Here is a 24,521-nt window from a genome sequence, read left to right on the forward strand (position 1 = left end):
GGCTTGAAAGTGAGTTCCATTGTCACTTATCATTTCATGCGGGACTCCGTATCGACAAATTATGTTTCTTTCAATAAAGAGTGCTACATGTTTTGCAGTGAGTTTAGCATATGATTGTGATTCAACCCACTTTGTGAAGTAATCTATTGCGACTAAAATGTATTCATGACCTCCTGTCCCAGGAGGCGTTATCTTTCCAATTATGTCAATCCCCCATGTTGAGAAGGGCCATGGTGAAGTGTATGTGTAGAGGAGAGACAAAGGAACACGTTGCAAATTTGCATAGATTTGGCATTTGGGACATCTTTTTACATATTGATGACAGTCCCTATTCATGGTAGTCCAATAGTATCCTTCTCTCATTATCTTTTGGACTAGCATTTTGCCATTATCATGTGTTCCACATATTCCTTCATGAATAACCCTCATAGCTCTTTGAGCACCCTTTTTGCCTACACATAATAAAGCTCGACCTTTAGGTACCCTTTTGTGTAACTCATTTCCTATGAGCACAAACTGGGAAGCCAAAAGTCTTAAGGCTCGTTTTGCCCTTTTGTCAGCATGAGGAGGGTACTCTCCTTTGATGACATAATTGAGTATATCGGTGTACCATGGTTCTTCTTCTTCTTGTTCTTCCTCTTGAACTACTTCATCATCTTCTATAGCTTGAATGTATGCTGGTTTATGCCTTTTTTCTATGGTTAAAGGCATTTGCTTAATTTCCTTAGGAATTCTAACCATTGAGGCTAGTCTTGCCAAGGCATCGACGAATTGATTTTCCTCTCTAGGTAGATAGGTATATTATACCTTTTCCAATTGATCAGTGAGGGTTTCCAGGTATGTTTGGTAAGGGGCTAGGCTTTCGCTCCTAACCTTCCATCTTTTTGAGATTTGATTGATGATTAAAGATGAATCTCCGAAGATTCGAAGTTTCTTTACACCTAAGGCTAGAGCCGTTTCGAGGCCTACCACGCATGCTTCATATTCGGCCGCGTTATTGGTAACGTCGAAATCTAACTTTATGGAGATGGGAACGTGTTCCTCTTTGGGTGATACTAATATGACTCCTACGCCACATCCCTTTTGGTTTGAGGCTCCATCAAAGTATAGAGTCCAAGTATCATCTTATGTCATCATTAAATCCTCGTCTGGAAATTCGTTATCTTCTATTGGCGTCGAATCTTCTATTGGAAAGTCTGCTAGAAAATCCGAGACCACTGATCCTTTGATTGCCTTTTGAGGCATGAACCTTGTATCAAACTGGGCTAAGTTAACTATCCACCTTGAAATGCGTCCATTAAGTGTTGATTTCTCGAATAAATACTTGAGAGGATCCATTCGTGACACTACATAGACAGTGTGTACGAGCATGTAGTGTCTTAACTTGGTTGTGGCCCACACTAATGCGAGGCACAACTTCTCAAGTGGTGTATAGCGTGTTTCATATTTGAGCATCTTTTTACTTAGGTAGTAGATAGCATTTTCTTTGTCTTCTACCTCTTGCGCAAGCATTGCTCCCATCGTTTCTTTGGTAACTGTAAAATATAACCTTAGAGGTATTCCTGGGAGTGCTGGAGCTAATACAGGAGGATTTGCGAGATAGGCTTTGATCTTCTCAAAGGCTTTTTGACACTCATCGTCCCATATAACTGGCACATTCTTCTTGAGCTTTTTGAATATTGGTTCACATATTGTGGTTAAGTTGGATATGAACCTACTTATGTATTGCAACCGGCCAATGAATCTCCGAATTTGCTTTTCAGTTTTGGGCGGTGGCATGGACATGATTACTTTAATCTTGGTTGGGTATATCTCTATACCTCTAGAGCTTATGACATATCCCAAGAGTTTTCCTGAGGTTCCTCCGAAAGCACATTTGGAGGGGTTCAACCTCATGTTTTATTTTCTTAACCTTTCGAAGAATTTTCTTAAGGCTACTTGATGTCCTGGACGGTCCTTAGATTTTACAATCATGTCATCTACATAGACCTCCACTTCTTTGTGCATCATGTCATGGAGTAGGGCAGCCGCTGCTCGTTGGTAAGTAGCACCCGCGTTTTTCAACCCGAATGGCATTACCGTGTAACAGTAAGTACCCCAAGGTGTTATGAATGTGGTTTTCTCCATGTCTTCTTCGGCCATGAGAATTTGGTTGTACTCTGCGTATCCATCCATAAACGAGAGAAGTGCGTGATTTGCTGTATTATGCACCAAAATATCGACGTGTGGTAAAGGGAAGTCGTCCTTTGGACTTGCCTTGTTTAGATCTCGATAGTCGACACACATTCGAACCCTACCATCTTTTTCGGAACTGGGACCACATTTGCGACCCATTCGGGGTATTTGGATACCCTAATAAAACCTGCAGTTATTTGTTTTTGAACTTCTTTTATTTTAAGAGCTACGTCGGGTTTCATTCGACGTAACTTTTGTTTTACAGGTTTCATTCCTGGAATTAATGGTATTGTGTGTTGAGCTATTTCTCTATTAATGCCTGGCATATCTTCATATGACCAAGCGAATACATCGATAAATTCTTTAAGTAGATTAATTAGATCGGTTCTTTCATCTTTGCTTAGTGTAAGTCCGATTTTAACTTCTCTTTTAATGGCTGGATCTTTTGAGATGTCAACCGTTTCTGTATCTTCGATTATTGGCGTTTTATTTTCAAGTGTTTCCATTGCTTTAATAATTTCTTTGTCATTTTCATCGTTAGTTAAGCAATCTTCGTCATATTTGGTTAAAGAAAAACATGAGGAATAAGGGGAAGAATAAATATTATTAAATTCAGAAATCATTACATCGAATAAAGAGACATCCGTTGGGACTTGACTACTAACTATCCTAGGAGTAGAAATAGAAGATGGAGGTGCTACAACTAAAGTCAAAGCAAGGGGGTGCTTTCTCCTTATGGTTAGGAGTTGGGATCTCATCTAGATTGTAACAGTCCAGAAATATTTCGAACCCTGGTTGTCTTATGCCATTTACAACAAAGGGTTCAGGAAATTCATAACATGGATAATCCTCTCCTTCTCTTATGAATTGTCCATTTAAGGTTAGAGGATATTGATCCATTGGTATTTCTTTCTTTTGTGTGCGAGCATTCCTACGTGCTTTTGACTTTTCCTGGGCCCGCTTAAGGTCTTCAAGAGTTGGTTCAAAACCAAGTCCGAAAGTATCCAACTTAGGGAGGCCAGGTAATCCCATGTGCTTAGCTATCCCTTTTTTCTTTCCTAGAGTCATTCCAGGGAAGTGTCCTTGCTTTCTTAAGATAGCATTAATCACCATGTTTGGGTGGAGGTCGTAGTGAATAGGGGTCCTTTCATCTTCCTCTATCAAGGAGACCTCTTCGTTAAAGCCCCACAAGTCTTCATCGTCTTCATCATGTTCCACATTAATTAGTGGGTTTTCCAATGTTTTAATTCTCATAGGTGAAGCATCGATGGTAATTAGTATTCCTGCAATTATGGCTTTCACCTGTTGATGAAGAGATGAAGGGACGACCTTTAGGTCATGAAGCCAAGGGCGTCCCAATAGTAAGTTAAAGGATGCCTTAATATCCACTACTTGAAATGTGGTAGCATGCTCGATTGCTCCCGCCGTTATGTTCATGGTAATTGTACCTAATGCTTGACGGCGTGAGTTATCGTAGGCTCTTATTCCTTGTGTTGATGGGGATAAATCCTCATCTATTATGCCTAACATCTTTGCAGTTCTAAGTGGGCAAACATTGATTGCCGATCCGTTATCTACAAGGGTCATTGGGACATTCATCCTTTTACATATCACTGTGAGGTTGAGAGCCTTGTTGTGCTTGTCACCTTCTGGTGGCAAATCCTTGTCTGAAAAAGTGATCAAGTTAATAGGACTTGGGAGATAACTGGTGAGGAAATTGGCTAACCTCTTAGGAGTGGTGTCCGAATCTATGCCTACCTTAGCCAAGGCATCCATAACTGCGACTCTATGTTCTCGGGATGTGGCTAGTAATTTCCATACATTCATTTCGACCTTAGTCTTTTTTAGTTGTTTGACAACATCGTTGTCTTCTATGATTGGTATGGGAACTTGTTGAACAGTAGGCATAGGTTGTGTTGTAATGGGAGGTTGCATTCTCCCGGACCTCGTGAGGACATCTATGGGTGAATCTTCTTCGTCCCAAATGTCACTTACTGGGTATATTGTTGATAGAGGAGTCTCTTTGATATCTTTGAGGTAGACATCCTCATCATCACTGTCCCATACTCCATTAATTGTGGCATCTTGTGGGAGTTGGACTAGTTTCTTCTCATCAATTAGTTGTTGAATTAATTCTTTGAACTTGAAACATTTTTCTATTGTATGTCCTCCTGATTGATGATATGAACAGTAATACCTATCTGTCCTTTTGAGTGATTCAAATGGTCTCGGTTCGAGAGGCTGGATTTTACCATTCCCGGAGAGCATTTTAAATATCTTGGCATAAGACGTCCCAATTGGAGTATATAACCTGTTACTCTTTTTGGGAGTGTCAATTACTTGTAGGGAGAAGGGTTTCTTGTTTTCTTCTATGAGATCTTGAATGAGATTTTGAAATCTATAGCATTCATCTGTGGTATGACCATTTCCTTGATGGTACGTGCAGTAAGAATTGGGATTCCAACTCGAAGATCGCTTTTCTGGCGTCGGATCTTCAGTAGGGCCAATGCGTTTGATTAATCCTTGACCATAGAGGCGATCGAAAGCAACATCATAGGTCGTTCCAATGGGTGTGAGCTCTCTTTTGGGTTTCTTCTCCTTTGGTGGAGGTTTATTTTTGAGCAACTCATTTTGTTCTTTTAGAGCCTCCTTGGCCTGAAACAACAGCTTGTTTGCTTCTGCCATAAGTAGTGTTAGTGCATGTATGTCCTGCCTAGTCACAGGTTCTTGCCCATAAGAGTCACTAGCATCCTTGAAAATCTCTTCTTCTTCGATAGTCTCAATAGGTTCAATAAGACTCGATGGGTCTACTTGACTCTCTTCGTCGGAAATGGCCAAAGAATCCGACAATGGTGCGGTGTTAATGCTTGGCTTCTTACTTGCAGGGGGCAATGGAAGTTTGTTGCTATCAATTAGATCCTGGATGGCTTCCTTTAGCCTCCAACAATTTTCCGTAGGATGGCCCCTACCTTGGTGATACTTACAGTGTGCATTTGGGTTCCAGCTAGCCGTTCTCTTTTCGACAGGTGGGTCCCCAAACGCGGTGTCATAAATCATACTAATAGGAGTATAGTTTTTCCGAAATGGTTTCTTTTGTCCTTGGTTGTTGTTCATGGCTTGGACTTCATTTAGATTAAAGGTGCCAACATTATTTGAGTGGGTGGTTTTGGAAGAAGAAGGATTGTCGTTCTTCTTACCTTTCCAGCCACTATTGGAGTTATTGTTAGCAGCTTTTTGTTTGGCTAGGTCATCTTCAATATTGATACCAATATCATAGACGACCTTAAAGGTGTGTAAATTACTTTGGTATCTAAGGTGCTTAGAATATTTTTCTTGGAGGTTCTTAATGAACATCCTTACAGATTCCTTTTCACTGGGCACCTCAACCATTTTTGCGGCAGTCTCCCTCCATTTGTTAAAGAAGGAAGTAAAGCCTTCATTTTCTTTTTGTTTTAATATCTCAAGTTCTCTATGATCAGTTTCAACTTGAATATTACATTTATACCTATCAATGAAGGCGCTTACAATGGACTCCCAACTAGAGGTTTTCTCTTTGTCAAGAGAAAAGTACCATTGTTGACACACAGTGTCTAATGACAAAGGCAATATAGAATGAAATGCTTTTTAGTCTATTCCCTTAATATTCATTACAGTTTCAAAAGCTCTTAAATGAAAATAAGGGTTGTCCATAGGCTTGAACTTCGGGATGTCGATGTCATTGAACTTCTGCGGAAGAAGGTCCTTGTCCATCGAGACCCCTTGTGAGCTAATCCATTGGAACCTAAAGTCATTGGACAGTTTCAAACTTTCCTGGATTAGGTCCATTTGTTGTTGTTTCACAGGGTCGTTGATTTGAAGGGTCAGACCCTTCAATATTCAGCCAAGTTAGCTACCTCTCCCCTAACTTCATTAAGTTCTTCTTGAATTGCCATTATCTTCTTAGCCTTCCTTTTCCTACCAATTGGTTTGTCAAAAAGTTCTACTTGAATGAAAGTGTTGTCCTTGATTAGACGCCCTTCCTTTCTTGTCCACGCGCTGTAAATTAAACCATACTCGTTTGAATGACCCGACTCTAATCGACTTTGATTTTATGGTTTAAAAATAAATAATAAAAAAAGAAAAAAGCAAAAATAGGGTGCATATTTTGGGAATGGGTTCAATCAAGTGGTTGATTGGAGGATTAATATCCGACTTACCCCCCTAAAAAAATGACGGAAAACACGCATTCAAGACTCTCTAGACATGGTCATGGTGTGACAAACATGTTATATGTGTGTATTATAAGTGTGTGTGAGTGACATGCTTTGACTCTTGTGTATGACCATGGGACTTAAGTGCCTAGACTCAATTAAACACTTGGACATGGTTTGAACCGTTAATAAATCGGTGAACTGATTAGTAGACTGTTTAATTAGACTCGTCGTGTGACTCGAGCAAGAAACTGGGCTGTCGCTATAACAACAGGGCTGTCGCCACTGTTTAAAGCCTGTCGCCAGACGATAGAACTGTCGCCAGGCGATAGACAATAAACAGAGGCGCCACAACCCAGATTTTTGCGCCATTGCTGGAACATTAATCTGGACTGTTTGCAGTAATTTTACTCTAAAGGGACATGCCTAAAGTCGTACTAAGTCAAGTTGATTAATTTATTAGCCTTTAATTAATCCCAAACTAATTAATTAATTAACTAGACAAAGTCCTTTTAGTCATTAATCGATTTATTTAGTCTTAAACACAAGTCAAACAAACGGTTAGCACATATAGTATGCACAAGCAAGAATGCACAAGTAGTTCACATAGTCACAATATGATGCAATGAGTTTGCAACCTAACCATGGCTCTAGTTCTCTAAAGTTCAAGGATATGGGTTAAGTCAAAGAGGGTCCATGGTTATGAGTACAGATGCATCGCGCGGAAGCCTTACCTTTGGAAGGGTTGGCGCGTATGGATGGGACCCCGCAAGTTAAAAAACTTGCTTCCACGGTTTGGTGGATTCACTAACTCGGATGTACCCGTCGTTGCCAGGAGCGTTCGATTGGGTAGATGGAGCGAGAACCCCCAGAGGGTTATGGCCATATGTACAACACATATGGGTTTCAGAAAAGTGAGAAAAACTCAATCAGGAAGTAGAATCGAGCCAACAGTACTAGAAATGATCATAACAAGAAGGCAGAGTTCTGGCTCGGTATTGGAAGAACTTAGCGCCAGACTACAGGAACTGTCGCCGCAAAAGAACCCCTGTCGCCAAGCGACAGAAGCTCTTTACAAGCAACGGTCTCTGTTTTCTAGACGCTAGTTCCTACATGCCTCAGCAGGTATCTGTGTTCTTAGAATTTTCCAGATTTCGCAGTATTATTTCGATTCTAGTTGTGAAAGATATTTCTCAAATTTCCTACACATAAAATCTTATGTTTTTGACTCATTTTGGATGGACTATCCAATGAGGACCTTTTTTATGCATATGACAATAATGCTAATCAAAATTACGCACATAAAATACTTAGAATTTTTCGAGTCTCATCCGCTCATTCTAAATCATAGCCAAAATAAATTTCAGGAATTAAAATAGAAATCCTCCCCAGTGGAGTCGCCAAAAACTGTAGGGAATATTTCAAGCATCATAACCCCAAGCTTTAGGGAAGAAAAGAGAGCAAAAGAATCGCCAACAAGTTTTAGGAACTTGTAAACCCAAAACGATCCAGGAGATCGTCAACTCCATAAGGTCAGGAATTAAATAGGGCTCGAGGATGAGGGTACAAATCCAATCTACAAATGAAAGGACCCGCCCTATAAAATAGGCCTCTACTTTGTTCTGCTCGTATTCATGTGCGCTTTTTGACTAACATGCAAACATTATTTTAACCCTAAACCTGTTTAATATAATCTATGTTGGTTGAATATTAATGTAGAAACAAAACTATTATTGGCGATCACTTTAATTTAAAATCATATTAGCCTAAATCAAATTATTAATTATCTTATTAAGCGTGATTTCATGTACAAATTCCCTTTAACAAGCATAAAAGGTGTGATCAAGCAATAACAATAAATAATAAATCAAGAAACATAAATAATCATAATAATAATAATCATGATGATAACAATAAAAATCATGTTAATAATAAAGCTTAAATATAATAGAAAGATCCTAGGCATGATACTAACAAGATTAATAACAAACCCTAGCATGTCACTAAACAATAAAGATCAAAGCTTTTAAAACCTAACATGGTACTAACATGCTATTAGAATGGAGTAAAGGCACCCTAAACATGATACTAGAAAGCATTAAAAACATCCTAACATGATACTAGGAATTAATGAAATAATAACATGCTTTCTACATTGAAAGAAATAGGGAGTAAGCTAGTCTACTTACTTTGAAGCCTCGTACCTCTTTCTAATAACAAAATACACAAGTTAGTAAACTTCAATGAAAATAATAAAGAATTAAATTAGAATCAAAGTAAATAAAGTTTAAACTAGATTTGGACCAAACCCTCAGAAAATATTAAACCTTGCACGTCTAGGGCGAAGGCAACTTCGAACTTGGCTAGGTGATACTAAATCTTGTGCATGGGGAAGTGTGTTTAATAAAAGGCTGGTTTATAAATAGAGAGAAAGAAAGCATATATTGCTCAAGAGAGAGAATAAAGAGAATCAAGTAATTCTTGATAAGAGTTGATGATTAAAAACGGAGGTCGAGGACCCCATTTATAAGGAAAATAGTCCGAAAATTGACAGAATTTGATAAGGAATAAAACTACACGTTGTCGCCAGAAATTCACTCTGTCGCGAGGCAACAGGGTCTGTCGCCAGGCGACAGCGTGGCTTGCACGCGCTTTCTACGTGGAATCCGATCTTTAACCAAATTTGATCTATGGAATCCGTCTTGAAGATAAAACGTATCCTTAAAAATAATAATATAATAATAAAATAATAATATTTTATTCCAAATAAAAATCCATCTTAATCTAATAATATTAGAATCTAAAAGAACCTTCTATAAACTTCTAAAAAGTTATAATTAATCCTAATTATTTTAGAAATAATAATTAACGTTGGGCCCTCCTCTAGATCATTGGGCCGTATGTAAGTAATGAACCGGGCCCAGTTTAGTATTTTGGCCATAACTTCCTCAATACTCATCGGAATTGGGCTTATAATATATCGTTGGAAAGGTCTTTTCGAGCTCCATCCAATTACACTATTATTGGACCCTTATTATGGACCAAACTAAAATGGATTGGCTATTTTAAATAAATTAGAGTTGTTTTAAAAAACATAGAGAAGAGAATTTTAAATAAAACTAAACCGCAACACTCGACTTTTCCACACTTTCACCTCATTCGATTATGGTTCGACGTGAAAGACATTCATCACTGGGTTTGGTTTTGGGGAGACACAAATGGGTGTCTACAGTAGGTATATTTACTTTTGTAGTACAGACATCACGAGATACTTCTTTGTTGATCGAGCTGAATCAAGGTGAAATATTGTGTTATTAGCAGGACAAATCACCATGAGGAACCAATGAAACCTACATAAATTCACAATACACAAACAAATCAATAATTAGGGTACAACATATAATTCAAATGTAGAAAGAATTGAATTACACATGGTTAAACGTACTCCTCATAACATGGGGCGAATATGAACTCGTCTCCCGCACGCATTGATTCCCTAATACTATGATTAACATTAGATCTCACGTAACTCACTATGCCAAAACTAATAGATTGAAAACTACCTCATGTATCTCATCTTCTCCATGTCTCTCATCTTCTCCTTGTCCTTTTGGGTGACTACTTGAGTCGACCGGTGTAGTCGGGGGGAATGACAAGGGTAAGTTCATTTGCTTCGCCCAAGCATTGAATTCACCTACTAACTCATTGCGTACTTGTTCCTTGATGGATGCCACCTTGGCATCCAAGTCATCTAGTGAGTTAACACTTGCTCGAGATCTTCCCAATTTTGTGTATTTAGAACCCATCACCTTTTCCCATCCTAGCAACGTCCCTCCCATACCTACTACCCTGCCTGGATGGTGGGGCTTTCCCAAAGCCAAGGTGAAATGGTCTTTCTCTATAGTTGGGACCAGCTTGCCTTCAACAACTTTTGTAGTGTACTCAAGCTGTAGCATAAGAAAAAATGTTAACATGAATACATAAAATGTTTTTGTATGGTAAAGTTATGCAAAAGTTTCAAATAGCTTACAAGTTTATCAGCCACTTTTTTTTCCGGTTCCTTGATGACCCATTTTCCGGTTTCCTTATCAAAGGAATGTAGAGAACAAATGAAATCACCAGCACGACTAACCAACGTAGTGATCGTGGAGTTGGAGGGTTCTTTGGATGACCCTTGAAGCAAAGTGGGGTATAAACCCTCCTTCATCCAAGTTTGCCTCCATTCACCAAATGTCTTGGCCCCCGTACGATGGAGGTACTCCTTCTGCAATGCATTTTCCATGTTTTGCTCTCGAAGTTCCTACATAAATAGAAATGTTAGCATCATTACTGCAAAAAGAGTCAATATATTATACAATTCTCATTAGATTTACTAGTTCTTACAATTGCTTTGGGTCGACTTTTTTGAATAACAAAGTCTTTCCACTCGTCCTCCGTCACGCTTGGCCATATTTTCCACGGTGGTTCTTGTTCCTCAACATCTTCCTCATTTCCACCTTCACCATCCTTCCCCTTGGAAGCTTTCTTCTTGTGTTTCTTCTTCTTTTAGATCCATCCATTGGTCAAGTGGGTCTTGAAGCCTCTGAATCTCTCCGCTATTAAAGAATCAAACACCCTTCTCATCTCGGGATCATTAGGAATATTAAACAGCTTCTGCAATCACAAATACAAGCAATTATTATTTTCCATTCATAAACAACCATTAGGTAAAAGTATTTGTAATTGTGTAAATGTGCATTAAACAAAACACTTGCCCTGGTATCATCCCAAAATGTTTGAATCAAGCCTGGAGGTACTTGCCGCCAACTAAGTTTAATGGGGATTTTACGCGAACACATGCCAACTTGGTTTGCATATTTCCGAAGCCATTGGCAGTAGGTCGGCCTCTTTTGTCTTACTCCAGGGCCATGGGACCGGTTGGCTTCTTAAAAATTGTTGTCGGACCCCTACCCTTTCTCTTAGCTGGTGCCTTTACCCCCCCTCCACCACCTGTGTTCAATTGCTCCTGTCCTTGGCTTTGAGTTTGAGGAGTAGTGTTCTCACCAACAATCTCAACAATTGTAGAATCAATAGGAGGCTCACATTCAGCTGAAATTTAAAATTCTTCAAGCCTGCGCTCAAAAGCATCTTGTTCCTGATCTCTTGGCTCACCCAAATCAGTCTCCTTGTTGACATCATATGGCTCGTCCTTTTCCTCATCCTCACCCTCATAGCCATCATCATCATCCTCCAAATCCTCTACTAGTGGGTCATAATCGTCATCCATGAGTTATAAACACCTGTCATTACAAATATAACACGATATTAGGTCCATAAGAGATAAAAATGTTGACATATAGGTCATAATACATGTTAGCATATAAAATAGGCAAGTAAGTTCACATATAGATCATTTTTATTCTATTTTCATCAAATTGACTCTATAAATTACGTAACTTGTTATTTTCTAGTACCGTTAACACTAAAAATATTAAATTCTATCATATTTGACGCATTTTTAGATATACTTCATTCATTAACAAGAACTTGTAAAAATTTAGCAACTAAGTTAACATTTTCATTCATTTTCTTCAAAACTAGTCATAAAATTACCTAACTTCTGATTAAATAATACTTTTAAATGCTTACAATCTCAAATTAATTGTTATAGTACCTCATTCTATTATTCCTTCTTTGTGGTCTGACCGCATATAACATGTCTGGCCGTCTATGTCATTTGATGAGATAGGTCTAGGAACAGTGAAAGGTGCTGAATCATCAAACGCATCGTATTCTTCCTCATCCTCAACATCTCCAATGCCTAGGATTCTTCTTGTCCCAGCTAGCACAATGGACCATTTTTAATCGACTGGGTCAGTTGTATAGAACACTTACTTAGCTTGAGATGCTAGGATGAACGGTTCCGCACTATCATTCAAGTGGCCAAGATCTACCAGAGTAAAGTCATCATACTTGACATTACACCTGATATTATCAACCCACTTACACTTGAAAAGAGCAACCGTGAAGTTACAATAATCAAGCTCCCATATTTCTTGAATTCGACCGTAGTATGACTCCTTAGCACTTGCAAACTCCCTTGACGAGCCACAAGCGTTACTCCACTGTTTTGGGTCGACGAAGATTTCAAATCCTGACCCTCTGTCCAAAAAGTGTACCCATTGATGTCATATCCCTCAAATGAGCGAACACCATCCCTAAGACCATAAGCAAGCCACCTTGCTGTATCAGACACTATCATCCAAACGAATCATCACTCGATCACTAAACCAACTCACAAACCTCTTATTATGCAACTGCATTAGTGCCCTATCACCTTTCGATGGAAATTCATCACGCAAACTAGCCATGTGCTCATCTAAATATGGGTGAACATCTGCAACATGGTGCAACACATAAAGGTGTGCTTGTAAGAATTGATCTCGATCAGGTGACATTCATTTTGACCCAATTGTGCCATGACCATCATGTCTCCCTTCATGTCGAGAAGTAGGAAGATCAATAGGTTCAGCAACGGCTAAATAGTCGGCCACAAAATTATCAATCTCCTCACTCACGGTCCCTTGAATCATGCTTCCTTCCGGATGAGCCGGATTCCTTACTTTATCTTTCAATGTGCCCATGTGTCTTTCAAAAGGATAGAACCTCCTCAGGAAAACTGGACCGCACAACTTAATCTCACGCACCAAATGAAGAATGAGATGCACCATTATGTCAAAAAATGAGGGTGGGAAATACATCTCAAATTTGCACAAAGTCACAACCACATCCGTTTGCAAAGCATCAAGTGTACAAGGATCAAGCACTTTGCTACATATTGTATTAAAAAACGAACATAGGCTTGTAATAGCTTCCCTCACGTGCTTCGGTAAAATACCACGTATTGTAATCGGTAGAAATACTTGCATCAACATGTGACAATCATGGGATTTCATACTTGTCAGCTTCAATTCTCCACTTAAGGATACAAATCTTTTCATGTTAGATGCGTACCCGGATGGAACCTTAATGCCATAAAGACATGCACAAAACATCCGCTTTTCTACCCTTGACAATGTGTAGCAAGCCGGTGGTAAATACTTCTTCTCAACCTTGCCTTTACCCTCATCTCTACTCTTTGAAGCATCCGCGGCCTTTCCCTTGCTCTTCCGCTTTCCTTTTTTCGAAACATTTACATTTTCCTATTCCGATTCCTTTCCCTTTCTATCCTTCCCCTTTCTAACCTTGTCTTGAGGCCACAATTCCGGACGAATCCCCATCTCTTGCAAATCTAACCGTACACCCTTTCCATCCTTTGTTTTGCCTGAAATATTAAAAAGCGTTCCCACAAGAGCATCACACACATTCTTCTCTATATGCATCACATCAAGACAGTGCCTAACATCATGTTTTTTCCAGTACGGAAGCTTCCACAAGATTGATTCTCTTTTAAAAAGAGTTGTTGAGACCGGAGCTTTTTCAGATTTTCCAAACACCGTTTGTATACCCTTAACTCGAGCATAAACCTTAACACCGGTCAATGGCCTAGGCGCAGTCTCCTCTTCTACTGTCCCATCGAAAGCCTTTTTTTGCCTATGGTACGGGTGATCACGCCTAAGGAACCTTCGAGTCCTTAGGTACACATCTTTATGAGAATTCTTAAGGTATATACTTGATGTGTCATCAATACATATGGGGCATGCTTTTTTCCCTTTACCCTTAGCTTTTACCCACACAGGTTGCCGTATGCAGGAAAGTCATTCATGGTCCACATAAGGGCTGCACGCAATGTGAACACCTCGTTCTTGTGAGCATCAAAACAAGAAACCCCTTCGTCCCACATCTTTCTCAAATCCTCAATTAGTGGCGCAAGGTAAACATCTATGTCATTTCCAAGTTGCCTAGGCCCCGTTATTAGCAATGAAAGCATTATATACTTCCGTTTCATACATAACCAAGGAGGCAAATTGTAGATCACTAAAAGAACCGGCCAAGTGTTGTGTTGGGTACTAAGAGTTCTAAATGGATTCATCCTGTCTGTGCACAACCCAAGTCTTTAACTTCTGACTTCATTACCAAACTCCAGAAACTTCAAATCAATGTTCTTCCATTGCGGGGATTCAGCCGGATGCTTCAGCATTCTGTTTTTCTTTCTTCCCTCGGCATGCCACCTCAAGTTTTTAGCGTCTTTTAGTGTTGAGAATAGACGCTTAAACCTTGAAATAATAGGAAGATACCACAACACCTTAGCAGGAGGTCCCTTCATACCAGGATTGCAACTCATGCGGTATCGCGACTGCTTGCATCGTGGACACTCCTCCAATTGTTCATACTCATTACGATACAAAATACAATTATTAGGACATGCATGTATCTTCTTATACTCCAAACCAAATGGACACATAAGCTTCTTTGCATAATAGTAAGACTTAGGAATTTCATTCCCATCAGGCAACATCTCACATAATGCGGTTAACAAAGAAGTAAAACTAACGTCCGTCCACCCATGCTTCGATTTAATGTTAAAAAGTATTAGCACGGTAGAAAGTTTGGAGTATTTTTTGCACCCAGGGTACAAAGGCTTTTTGGAAGCCTCCGATAGTAATTCAAACACATCACCTTCGACATTATGCAACATCTCATCCACGTCTTCATCCTCGACCTCATCCACTGGATCATCCTCAGCTCCATCCTCACCACTATCAATAACATATTCATCATTCTCGCATTTCTCGTCCACACGAATCTCATTGCTTCTATCATGCACATCATTCCCATCAAGATCCCCACTATACTCTCCACTTTCACCATGCCAAATCCACACATGGTATTTAATTCTAAACACACGACAAAGTACATGATCTCTAATGATTTCAACACTATTGACCACCTTCACATTATTACAATCAACACAAGGACAATATAGGCCTTCCTCACCCATTTTGCGCTGATAAGATAAAGTCGTCTCGCAAAACTCTTGAACCCCATTCCAAAATTCCAATGTATCACGTCTACCGTACATCCAACCATGATCCTTCTCCATTTAGTAAAGTGTCTCTAAACATATATAGCAACATATTATGAATAATGTACAATTGCTACTTATTTTATGTAAATCAACTTCAAGTACACACCGTGAATATACCATTCATATAGTGAAAAAATGCATGTTTCCAAAGTGTCCTTATCACTCCAACCTAACCCATCCTTGAATGTCTACTCTCACTAGTGAATGTATGTCAACTTTCCAATTTTAAGGAAAATCCGGCAGCACTTCCCCCCAGTTCTCCAAGTACACGATGTAGATAATTACTTACCCACATATGTACCGAGAGAACATGGTGAAGAAATGGAAAGCCAAGATGTTCCTTAAAATCGAAAAAAAGACAAACATTCACCACCTAAGTGAGAGTAAACATTCAACAATAGTCCCAACCAGGGACTATTCAAGACCTCTCCTAATGAGAAAGCCTTGAACGGGTATCTAGGCATATGATGATGCAAACATTCAACATATTATTTTAATTATTTATAATTAAACAAGACACAACTTGTAATATCATGAACAAACTTTTATCAAATGGATAAATAGAAAGAAATATAGCTCCCTAAAGTTAATAGTTCATACCAATATAGCAAGTACAATGGATGTAATGTCTCGAACTTCCCACTTGAATAGCTAATAAATTTTTGCTTCACTACATATGAATCTACAAAAATAAAAAAATAAAACAAAAAATAAAAGTTAGTAATTTTGTCAAGAACTATAAAACAACCTAAAATTACACATTAAAACATACTACCAAAGTCAACTAATTAAGTAACAAGGTTACTAATAATCTCTAATTTATTCAAAATTACCCATTAAAACTTACCAAAATTGAAATAAGTAATAACAAGGTTACTAGCTAATCTCTAATTTATTAAAAATTTCCTAATAAAACAACCAACCCCTTTCCATCCCCCATGAAAACCCAGCGCGGCGTCCCCTACCCCTCCTTACCCCACGAATCAGACCACCAACCCCTTTCCATCCCCCATGAAAACCCAGAAAAACCATCCCTCCACCCTCGAAACTCCTCCGTCTCAATCCCGGCGCCCTTACCCTTCTTCCTCCCAATTCCGACCCCCCTTACCTTCAACTACTCCGTTTCTTAGGATCTGGGTTGGTGGTGGTTTAGTGGAAACACAGGAGGGGGTTGGGGGTGATTTAGTTGCGACGGAAGGGGGTTGGGGTAGGAACGGCGACTGACGCTGCGCGGCTGATGGTGGCAGTGGGGCGGTGGCTAGGGCTGGTGGTGGGGAGGGTGGTCGTAGGTTGGGGGCTGTGATTTTTTTTATTTTTAAAATTTTTTTTTATTTATTTTTTTTGAAGAATTTGTTTTTTTTTTAAAAAAAAAAAATTAATTGTGGTTAACCAAAAAAATCAAAAGGTTAGCCATAAAACCCAAAAAAGGGCACTATACATAATTTTGCAAAACCATAGTGTCACTTGAGAGAGTTGGAAAAAAGTGTGTCTTCCACGCAGAAAAATAAAAACTTGGAGGCCACCATGAAGAATTTCCATATATATATATATATATATATATATATATATATATATATATATATATATATATATATAAGCAAGTTCGGTGGAGTTGGTGGGGACCTCACCTTCTGACTTTGAGGTCACAAGTTCGAGCCCTACCAAATAATAAATGTTTGGGAGTGACAACATTTAGAAACATTTTTGAATTATCTCCTTAGATGGCAACATTTTTCATTCATTTGTTGTCTTAGTAAAAGTGTTGCCTTATGTATCATTTTACCTTGGCTTTCAAAATTGTTGCCTTTGAATAAAAATATGTTGCCTTATGAATAGACAACGGGGGTATAAATTACGCCTCATATGTGTTGCCTTAGCTACAAGGCAACATTTATTTTATATTAGGAAATGGTTTTGCACTGTTACCTTTGCTTTATTTTGTTGTAGTGAATGGATGAGAAATAGAGTTAATGAATGGAGACATAAAAAATAGAGGGATAAAGTATGGAGATAAATAAATGTAATGATGTAGTGAGAGAAATAGGTAGAGTGATAAATTGTTTTTTTTGAGAAAGAGTTATTTATTAACTAGTGAGAGAGAAATCAATCTACTGTAGAGTGATAAATTAGAGAGAGAAAGAGGGGAGATGTCATTTAAAGGGCACAATAACCAAAGGCCATTTCCTTTGAGCTATTTCCATTGTAACGTTTTTATAAACAATATTCTGAACAAAAATAATTCATGTTAGTATCCTTTCTATAGGGTTATCACTAATAAATATGTTACAAACTACTGAAAATATAATCATTGAGTTTAATTGATTTATAAAATATAATTATAGTAAATATAAACTTGAGTTTACTTGAGTTAATTAAAAAGGATAATAATTTAGTTTTTCAATTGAGTTTTACGTTGGTTCGCGTATCATTTGGGACACTAATATATATTTTACACGAAGTATGTCATCCCAAAAAACGCGCCAAAAATATTAAACAAGATACCAACATACTTAGACTTACGTGATTATTTCTCCAAAAAAAATTATGAACAACTGCACCCTTCATTATTATTGAAGATAGAACTTACTCAAATATTGAAGTTGGGAATCTTGGGATGGATACAAAATGATTTTCATATTTATATTTTCAATTCTTACATTTAAATTATAGTGAGAAACCCATTTAAATTAAATGAAGTAGGAGTGAGAAATTAGAGAGAGAGAGGGAGAAGTGGTAAGAGTAGGAAGTAATACGAGTGGCAGTAGATTAGAAATATTATTATAGTAGGGAACATTTACTGATCTATGGAGAAAGTAAAAAGATGTCATTTACTTTGACTTTAACCCAACAAGTACGAAAATTAAACCAACATGTGTAAACAATCACAATTTTTAGTCCTTAAGTTAATAACATCAAATGGAATTTGCAAAAAACACACGACTTTTTAATTTAAGTAAACATTGAACGGGTTTACGGCTTGTTTGTTTATTTTCTAAGCATGAATTACCTTCCCTATTACATATTAGACAAAATGGCACGAGTTAAGGTATACCAATTTTGTTCTAAAACGTAACGTAGTATATATATATATATTTTTTTTTTTGAGAAAACGTAGTATATTAAATTAAATTGAATTCAATTTAATATTACTATAAAATTGGAATTAAATTCAATGAAGTAGGGGTGAGAAATAAGAGAGAAGTGGTAAAAGTAGGAGTTAATAAACCTACCACAAGGATTAGCAAGAGAGAACATACATGACCATTTACTAATTTGGTGAAAAGTACCCAAAAAAAAAAAATAAGGGGGCTGTCATTTCAGCCACTTTGACTTTAACCCAACAAATACGAAAATAAAACCAACATGTGTAACATTTTTAGGAGGAGAAGTATGTACAAATTGAGATGTCATAAATTAATACATAAAATGAAATTTGCAAAAACACACGTTCGTTTACTTTAGGTAAACATCGAACGGGTTTTTACAGCTTGTTTGTTTAATTTTTTAACCATGAATTACCTCCCCTAATTCATATTAGACGACATGACACGAGATAAGGTTTATTGAAGTTTATTCTAAAATGTACATCATAACCTTTAATTAGTTTTACGTAGTATATTACTCTACAAAAATGTAATATCATAAATGGGTAGGTGAATGGTATATATCACGTAATAAATAGTGCAAAGTTGATAATTCCCATGTAAAAACTAAACCCTCTACCAAAAGTAAACATGATTCATGACAATTGAAGTGAACAGTCACAAATGATTTTCACTGATTGTTCTATAAATAATCATCACCCTTCCCAAATATTTCAATCATCTATTTCTTCTGTTAAATTATATTTTCTATTCCTTCGTTTTCCTCCAAAAAAAACTGAAAAAAACATGGCAGAACTCACCACCACCACCGCTGTTCCACCACCACCACCAGGCGGTGAAGAAACAAACCCCATCATCATTCCTGATTATGAGGAGGAGGCCCCACCACCACCACCAGCAGGAAGTGAAGAAGCACACCCCAACAAGTTGGAGTCAGAGTCGTCGGATGAATCCTCCTCTAAGTCATCCACCAAGTCGTCCAACAACAAGTCTTCCTCATCATCCACCACGAACTCCTGTCCACCCCCTCAGTCATACAGTCCTAGTATGTCCTCGTCTTCCTCTGGTGATCATGGTGGGTACGACGATGACGTCAGCGACGGGGCTTGTTCGGAGAAGAGCAGGAACTCGTCGGACCAGGAGGACTAGACGGTGATATTCGGGGAGGAAGTGCCTGAATCCGCTGTCAGGAAGTCGTTGTTTTAATATGTTGTTGGTATGGTTATGTTTTTAAATTTTTAAGTTTATGAAGTTTTAATAAGGTTTTAATTGTAGTTATGAACTTATGAATTATGTAAATTATTGTAGTAGTTGTTGGTGCTTCTTTTTGTTTAGTAATGTATATATTACAATTTATGTGAATTAAGTTGTGAATTATGAATTATATGTGAATAATGTGAAGTTTTAATTAATTACTAACTCCGTTTTTTATTAGTTAACACGTTTTGACTTTAGCACTATTTACACACTTCCCTTTGACCATGTTTTGTGATTTATACGTAATGAAAAATATAGTAATGTGGGGTCTTGTTAGATTCGTCACGGTATATATTTTCAAAATATCAACTTTTTATAATTTTTACTTATCGGTAACTAAAGATATTAACGTTTTGATTTGTGCATTGGCAAACGTGACTAAAGAAACTTGTCAACAAAAAAGAAACGGAGGAAGTATTTCATTGAAATGTTGTTGAATTAGTTCATCCATATGTGAACTTTTTATGAATTACTACATCCGTATTTTGTTTAATTCAACTATTTTTGTTTTGATCTTGTTTGGTGATGTATATACAATATGTAAGTGAAAACGTCCAACACAGTCATAACTTCACTTTATCGTAGATTATTTGCATGAATTATACTATACTATCCCCAACACCAATTGATCTTAAAAAAAGACTTTTTATGTAACTAAGCAACAATTTTGAATTTTTTGGGTTGAATGATATGTTTTTTAGTACAAAAAACCATTCAAGGGTCATCGTTACATTATGTCAACCAACAAATGACATACATAAACCAACTGGGAATAGAGTCCCATACAAATACCAACATGTGTTTAAATTAAACAAACAACAAGGATTTTCTTGAAAAGGCTTTTCGATCCCAAACTACTTGCTTGAAAAGGCTTTTCGATCTACTCGTTTAAAGATGTTTTGATATATTAGAAGCTAATTACACTCCGATGTATGAAAGTTGTATAATAGGAATCTTCTCCGATAAGAGGAATATAAAAAAGAATAATGTCCAAAAAAAATGGTGTACATAATAATAGCTGTTTTTGAGCTTCTATTAATCTAAATTTAAAGATTAATTACTTGTTCTTGGTTGAATCAAATCACATTATACCATACTCAAAAGATTCAAGCCACTAGATGAAGTTAACTAAACCAAACTAATCATATCAAATCTTAATATTCTTACTTTATTAATGGTAACCAAAACAAAGACAAAGTCAAGATAAGCTTAACAAGTATAGTAAATCTGCTATTGATAGATGTATGTGTCATCTTTGCATCTGCATTAGTAGATACAATATGAAGTACATTTATGTATTCATCTTTTGAGGTATTGAAAATTGGAGGGCTTAATGATTTCCAATATAATTTCTGAACCACAATTTTGAAGTTGTTGGGGTGACGGGTATGTTTTTTAGTACAATAAACCATTCAGGGGTCATCGTTTCAATATGTCAACCAACAAATGGCATACATAAACCAACTGGGATAGAGTCCCATTCAAATACCAATATGTGTTCAAGTTAAACCAACAACAACAAATTTAAGAGAATGCATTGCCTAAATTACAAAGATGGGGACACGGTCTCTTCTAACAGTGTCTCTTCCAACAGATCAATGGGTCATCAGCTTCATTCACAATGGCACCTTAGCCTGCAACCATTCACCCATCAAAGTCACTCACATAATTCATGTACTCGTCATACAGACTTGGGTATGGACTTAAAGAAACACCTTTTCAGCAACTCGATCTACCGTGGTCTTGTGGTCACATTCTCTAGGAATCAATGGGTGATACTCCTCATACGCAATATTCAATGACTGCAGAACACATTAAGAATAAGCTGTGAGACTCACATTTCATGTAGCAGTACTACCCACTAATCAAACCCACATTTGCAACAAACTTATCATACCAGCATGTTACCATACAAATCATCGCCCTTCTTGTCATGCAACACAACATTTTTTTTACTTTGTCTTGGGTCCAAACAGCCAGTCTTGGGTAGACACCCCATTTTACAGGAAAACGCTTCAAATGATCCAAGTAGAACACCTGCAACAAACACACAGGTGAAAAATATAGGAACTTAACAACTAATAAATTGATTCGTAATAGATAAATAATAGAGATGAAGCTCACTTGAATTTAGATAATGACAACAGACCAGCAGAAATAGGATACAACCACCATAACCAGCGCGGTACCCATTTTTTTGAAAACATGATTGAAACCCTTTTGCCGTCTCAAGAACCCAGTAAAATATGAAAGAACACCAGTCGTACTGCGCATTTTCCCCACCAAGACTTTAGCAGGGAAGGAAAGAAGATGCAAACTTCAATTTGTTTGTCGTTGTGTATAATAAGTGACCAAGAGCAACTACTAGGAACGCGTCCCTGAAGTATTCCTTTTGTTGTGCAGTGACCAACTCCAACACCTTATCGTCTTCCTCATCTTTCTTGAAGGTCAGCAAAGCATCAGCTGCTGCATTGACAAGGATACCATCACTTTTACTATCGCCAAATCGAGCAGCAACCTAACGAACCTTACGCACCACTTTAGTGTTGCCGGCGTCGACAGTCTTAGGAACAGGCTTAGAACCCATAGGAATACCAAGTACAGAGTGTATTTATTCTGGACATAAGGGTAGTAACTGCCCATCGCCAAACAACAACGTCCTATCACCACAAATCCTCGTCATCAGCCAGTAACAAAACTGACAGGGTAAATGAGTCAATTTCAGATCAAGCAAGCCATCAAACCCCATAGATTTCACAGCCTCCCTCCTGGACTCATCAAACTTGCTGACCAATTCGGAAAAAGCATCAACCTTACAAACCAAATATGGTTGCTTCTTAGTCTTCTCCCAATGAGTCTTCATACTCCTCACCACACCATCTTGTGTCGGGACCTGCTCCCCTTCACTCAAAACATCCTACAATTACAAAATATATTACATTGCTAACATAGTTACATAAAACGAACAAACATAAACAAGACTGGCAGTTAATCATACCTTATTCTGTGCAGCCTGTTTTCCAGTACATTGAGCTGCCATCTTGTGGTTGATGAACAACTTGAACTCATCAATTAGTCTAAGAAGAGGGTTCCCTTCATTGCTATTTCCATCTTCTGGTTGAACACTATGGATATTGTCCAACCCATAATTCAGTGTACACTCTTCAGCTGAATTAACAATTACCCCGCCTTTGTTGATGTTTGCAGCAGCTGCTTCGCGTCTCAGTTGTCTCTGCCTTTGCTTCTCAATGGCTCTGTTTTGAAGCATCAATTTCCTGAGGTTTCCCTAAGGAATGACACAAAACACGTAAGTTCGTCTATGTTGGCTTACTTAATTTTAATAATGCAAATCAACCACATAACGTTCATACTCACCAGATTGTGTTTCCGGTCACCAATTGGGCCTGCCTTCATCTTATCTGCGCATTATAATTTAATTATACTTTAATTTTAATAACCAAACATAAACACTCAAACAGATCGTAGTTGACAATAAATCCTTCACGCCTAAATAGCATCACAGAAATTGTAATTGGCTACTACAGAACTTAAAATGTCGCAAAACTTCAAAGAATAATTCAAACAAAGCCTTGATAACAACAACCGTACACAGAACTACAAAGAATAATCCGGGAAAATCATGAAAAAAAAAGAATAAAAAATTAAAAACCCTATAAATTATTTAACAGATTTGGAAGGTGACCAACTTGAGTACTGAGAAACACGTACCTCGTAAATTCACCAACAGAATGCGAGCCTTCAAGAACCGAGGTTATATGAGGGAGGACCGAAGAAGCTAAAACCCAGATTCACGCGTTATCCCAATGTCTAAAAATAAAGAAATAACCAAATCAGAGATGTTCGTTCTATTTATACCCTTGAGTCCCTGAGTAAGTATGTTTTACATCTGACCAAACTATGCATATCAACAATGGTAATCAGTATACCAACAAATAAGACAGTGATTAACAAGTACCAACATAATAAGCCGAAACACAAACATTATAATGTCAACTGATATAAAATCTCATAATACTTAAATTCACAACCATACGCTTTCAAATTCAGAAGATAATGTTTAAAACTGCAGTTTAGTACATATTTCTAAATCCATATAATATTCTCTAAATACGAAAACACATCAGAACAAAAACAATGAACATCGTTGACAGCATCATGGGTTTGATAGTAGTTAAATTCCCCCGAATTTCCACCACCGAGTTTGCTATAGGACCTAGCCTAGCCTCAACGAGTCGCGTCGGGATCAAAACAATAGACCATATTATGTTTTCCTCTTGTACCCATCTGAAGGAGTTGCATTTCCTACAATTGTAGTAGGGCCTACCTGGATTCGTACTGGATTTGGAAAACCGTACATCTGAAAGATTAGAGACATAGAATGGGCATTGATAAGCTTCGACCCACAATATTTTGTACTCAAAGCGGGACATTTGATTCAATTTGAAAAGCAAATTTGTATTTTGGAATGAATGCAATTGTGATTTTGGTTCAATGTAAGATGTCAAATTGTTTTTTTTTCCTCTGTTGTGAGACTTCTCAATTGTGTTCTTTTAGGGAATTGAGATTTAATTGTGTTGTTTTAGGGTTTAGACAATCAAGTCAGTCAATTGTGCATTTTGAGATTTCATGTATGGCATTGGCTTTATATAGTCACATGAAATCACAATGGCGGTTCAAATTTAGTATCAAAACTTTGAAATTTTGGCAATTGAAAGGGAAGGCGGGACTTTTTCCCGCGTCATTCAGAATTTAAATATTTCATACTCA

The sequence above is a fragment of the Chenopodium album genome, chromosome 5, assembly GCF_948465745.1.
Source record: "Chenopodium album chromosome 5, dcCheAlbu1.1, whole genome shotgun sequence".
In the NCBI taxonomy this organism is placed as follows: domain Eukaryota; kingdom Viridiplantae; phylum Streptophyta; class Magnoliopsida; order Caryophyllales; family Amaranthaceae; genus Chenopodium; species Chenopodium album.